The sequence below is a fragment of the Nipponia nippon genome, unplaced genomic scaffold (genome assembly GCF_047370975.1).
Source record: "Nipponia nippon isolate SJK-2023a ecotype South Korea unplaced genomic scaffold, ASM4737097v1 scaffold_1, whole genome shotgun sequence".
Lineage (NCBI taxonomy): Eukaryota > Metazoa > Chordata > Aves > Pelecaniformes > Threskiornithidae > Nipponia > Nipponia nippon.
In genome coordinates, this window is record NW_028262290.1 from 45,741,651 (window position 1) to 45,746,606 (window position 4,956).

Genomic DNA, 4,956 nt, shown 5'->3' on the forward strand with positions numbered 1-4,956 from the left:
ATTTGCTTTAGAGTCTTTCTTTAATTCAGAAAAAACAGGTTTTGAAAAATCGCAATTCATTCTGAAGAAGGAGTGACATAAAAGACTCGGTTCCAGAGCAGAACTTTCCTTTTGTGTTCACATTTGTGTGGATAAGAGGGTTATGTTGGTGACCTCCCTAACATTTCCTTTTTTTCCTTTTCTTTTTTTCTTCTGGATTTCCGCGAAGCATGAACTGTTCTTTTAATGGTCTGGAACTAGAAGTTTCAGGGGGTGGAGATGAAGAAAATGGGAGAGAGGAAAAATAATTTCACACTTAATACCTGATAGGGTGGGTCATTTTTGCAGAATGGAATATGATTTTTTTTAATTTCTTCACTGAGTAAAATACATTTGTCCCATGTTCCTTACACCTCATTCAGACATGAATGTCTCCTTTCTTCACGTATGCTGGAGAAAGATGTCTTCACTTTGGAAAAGACTAAGTTAGACAAATAAGGAGATTCTCCGAGCATTAAATTCCTTAACAAAAATGGCATATTTCATAACAGAAATGAAAAATCAAAAAGACCTCTCCATGTCTCTGGATGAATTCTGTATCTAAATGAGTGCCACATGTCAGGGCTTCTCATGGAGAAAGGGGAATTTTTCTTTCCGAATCTCACATATGGTACACAGTCTAAATCAGATGGAGATAAAAATGCAACCAAACTATGCACAGTTTCATTATGTGGGCTTTTAGGATATTAATGCTGCCTGTTTATCAGAAAAAGCAATTTTTTAAAAAATGAAGAAAATACTCAGTTTACATCAACTAGGCCCACTCTTTGCTTTCACAGTGAGATTATTAGTGGTGAGTTAAAATGTAATCTCATTAAAGCATGATTTAATTTCCACTTCAGATCCTTTTCCACATGCTGCAAGTGATAGTCATCATGAGACTTGAAAATCCATGAAGAGTTTGTTTTCAATACTTCAGGAACCTTTTCATTCTCAAGGCCACGGGAGACCTTTTGATGTATCAGTGCAATGATGCTACCCTACAACTGAAGACCTTGGATGGAGGACTTCAAGTGCAAAAGACGGCAGGATTAGGTCCCAAATCTCCCTGTTTACCTCCTTAATCAGCTTCTTCACAGAGTCCTGAAAGTTCTTGGTGGGCCTAAATCCCTTGTTTAAAAATACAAAAAAGTTAGGAAAAGGGAAAAAAATTATTTTTTTTTTACCAGTGTTTGAGAAGCAAGACTATATAACTAAGAGTATATTACCTTAAAATCCTCACAAATAATGATGTTAACATATATCTTTCTAAAATAAAACTCATTCTGATATTCCTTCAGAGCTAACCATACAAAAAAAAAATCCCCACATGATTACCTCTTGTTTAATAAATTACTTTTTCTACTTACCCTGCCTTTCAGTCTTCCAGGAATAGCCTGGCATATGCTCGGGTGTCTGTTATAAATGGAGATTAATAAAGCTTATGTTTTAAAGGAGTTCAATAAAGTCCAGAACAAATTAAACCAGAAGCAGCACAACAAAAAGCCTATTAATATTGCTACACCAGGGACCTCTTAAAGGCACATAGCTGTGGTGTATTCCAAGTTTCATCTCATGCAGTACCTTGAACAGGATGTGGGTTGAGAAGGTTTCACAACGCGTCTGGTTCTCAGTAAATCAGTCGTTAACTTTTGGGCTAGTTTTCACTGAAATTGTCAAATGATCATTGTTCCCAATTTGATTTCTAGAGCATTTTATTCCTTTATTAGATGTGTATGTCAGGGCATACAATGACACACACTGCGTTTCATTTGATCTACCTCTACAGAGTCAGTTAGTAAGTTTAATTATTCTAATAATAACCCTCACAATTAGGAAACGTTTCTGTCCCAGTGTAGTACTTATACCCTCTTGGACCACCCAAAATAATTCCTTGTACCGTGAAAATGTAATATTATTTTCAAGTTAGTCATTTGTTACTTTGGGAGTCAAAGAATAGAGTAGGATGCAGAATATATCCCTGGGATGAGAAAAAGGAGAAGAGAAGGAGCAATTCAGCCATGTTCATTTTAATTATCTATTAATATTTAGGGCACTTCACTGAATTTGAGATGAAGAACAATTACATGAATCAAAATGCTGAGCTAGTTTGCTGCTTAGTTTGCATTTTCAAAAAGCTGAATATATTTATTAAAATTTAATTAAAGTTCAAAACAACAAAATATAGAAAATAACTTTTGAATATGAGTAATCATTCACAAATAGGAACAATTATGTAAAGGAAGCAAAAGCAAATATGACCATATCATATAGTAAATTTACTAACTCAGCAAAAAAGTATCCCATGCATAACCAGAGCCGTGTTAAGTCAGCTGGCTATTTACGGTTAGGTATCTGGGGCTAAATCCACAAATGGTGTAGGTATGGTGACTCTTCCTGTTGCCATAGCTAACTTTTGCGGCCAGTGTTAAATCCACCATATTGACAAGTCCCTCCCACCATAAGCAGGAAAATGGGCAGCACAGAGCAAGGCTCATAGGGCAGCAGCAGGGACACCCATGGAGACAACACAGGTTAAGGAAGGGGGGAGCATGTCTGGCATCCTGCACTGAATTAGGCACCTGTGAGAAACTGGTCTTCAATTTCTTGCACTAGACACCCACCTGTGTGTGTAAAGCAGTCTTATGGTTTCTTTTGAAAAACAGCTGGAAGAAGCATCAGCATAGCTCATCTTATATACAAGAACCTGAGCAGCAGGCCCTCTTCCTGGGTGCTAAGATACAGCCTAACTTGGAGCCTGATGTTCTTCACACCTCTCAAAGCTGCGACACTGGACAATCCAGCATAGAAAATACACAAGGGCTGGTGAGAAAGAAAAAGCAAGACAATGCATTACTTGTGACTTAACAGTGAGGGCAGTCTTGCTGGGAGAGGAAGGACATGGATGATGGCCAGACAAGCTTATGTAACACAAATTTCTATCCTCTTAGGTTCGCACAGACAGAACAATACATACCTACCTTTTATTGACCTTCACCTGTCCCCTTGGAGGCCCTTCTCAACTCTCCATTCATTCTCCATGAATTCTAGGGAGTTTTCCATCCTCTGATATCTCATGCTTTTGGTAACCTTCACTCAGCCTCTCTGGACTTAGCTCCCTCTCTCTCCCATCATTGTTGCTGTTTGAATGAGACAGACAAGTCACTCACTCCAGGTTCTCCCCTTCTTTGTTCCTCTCACGCAGCCTCCTTGCCTGAAGTGGAGCATCCAGCTCAGCCACTCCCCAGCCCAGCTCTCCACACGACACTGTAACACACAGCTACGGACCAACTGTGAGCTATTAGAAAGCACACAGTGTATATTGAATTCCTTTGCTGTTAGGGTCAAACTTTTTTCCAAATACCACATTCAGCAAGAACACTATTCCTGGAAACTGTTCTTTACGTGAAACTAAAGACCCTATTCTGCCATGCTTTCTTCTTTCAACGAAGAAAATTATAGCATGATAGGAAATAGGTTGGAAGAGATGTCAAAAGATTATTTGAAGAGATATCAAAAAATCCCAAAACTTTTCTCCTCGACACAAGCTGGAATCAATTTCATCTGAGCTAATCCTGATAGGATGTGTGTGCAACCTATTGTTAAACATCTCTAGTACAGCAAATCTGCAGACTTGCTCAATATTACATTTAAGACCTCAGTTATCTTTACAACCGGGAAGTTATTCTGAATGTATTACTTAAATCAGTCTGGAATGCAGTTTATTCTTTTCCCCTTCTAGATACCTTTTATGTGTTTAAATACTGTTATTGTGTCTCTCCTCAGTCTCATTTTCCAGATAAACAAACTCATTTTTTCCAGTCTTTCCCGTATCTCAGATTTCCTAGCCTAGTCTGGATCCTTCTCAACTGTTTTATGTCTTTCTTGGCATACAGTACCCAAAATGGTCACAACTCTCCAGCTGAGGCCTTGAGAGAGGAAAGATGGAGTGGAAGAATTATTTCAAATAGGCCTACCAAAACGAATTTGACTCATTTCACAGTGAAGTGTGGGTCTTGGTGAGTGAAGCTGGCACAATCACAGTAAGATTTTCAAAAGTTCTTAGTATTTTTTTAACTCCTGTTTTTTTACAAGAATGGTAGAAGTTTTGGTACTTTTTGAAAATCATAGCCTTCAAATGAATGTTAGCAGCATTATGTAGAATCAAACTGTCATTTTCAATGAATATCCATGAGTAAGGGATGGCCAAAGGCTGATGTCAGCTCTTATATCTGATGCTACTAATCATTGAATGTGCTCCTATAATTTTTAGTTGGAGGATGAATTTCAGTCCTGATCCTGCAAAAGACTGTATACACCACCTAAGCCATATTTATGCATAGTATTAAGGGGGGCCCTCTGCAATGGGATTAGTTTCTGCTGTGTAGAAAACCAGATGACTTTATAAGGTGGAAGGGAAGACAGAAGAAATTTGGGGGTTCCCAGAAGCTATAAAAAATTTTTACTTTGAATATTATTTTAGCCAAAAATAGTTCTCATAGGAAAAAAACATTCTCTCTTTGTCTAACACTTTCCAAAATGGAATAAAACCTTTAAATGCGCTAAAAGTTTTTATACCATGGTATTCTACAAGGTTTTAAATTATAGGTTCCTGATTCTTCCATCCCTAAACAGTAGCCAAATATAATAATGTAGGGAATATAATGCCAGTTGAGCAGGTTTGGAAATAATGTTGTTGTGTTTCTTAATACAGAACACTTTCACATGCTCCCTTCTGTATGACTTTCAAGAATGGTGATGTGGCAATGTATAGTTGGCAAGGTACACTCCATGACAACGGTTAATTAGTAAATAAATGATCCCAGGCCCATTTCCACTGAGTTCCAGTTGTAATAGCACAGTATGCAGGTTTAAGCTCCAAGCTGACTAATTCTAATAGTTATAAATGAAATGTTGCTTTGCTTTGATATATCCTTT

At 37.7% G+C, this 4,956-nt stretch overlaps 1 long non-coding RNA gene across 1 annotated transcript; it reads right to left on the reverse strand.

The window, feature by feature from the left end:
• Positions 1 to 848: 848 nt before the first annotated feature.
• On the reverse strand, positions 849 to 2,782 carry LOC148057353 (uncharacterized). Its single transcript, XR_015707177.1, has 3 exons — positions 2,643 to 2,782; positions 1,389 to 1,434; positions 849 to 1,149 (listed from the first exon to the last, which is right to left on the reverse strand). It is a non-coding gene; the product is annotated as an uncharacterized LOC148057353 (long non-coding RNA).
• Positions 2,783 to 4,956: the final 2,174 nt, after the last annotated feature.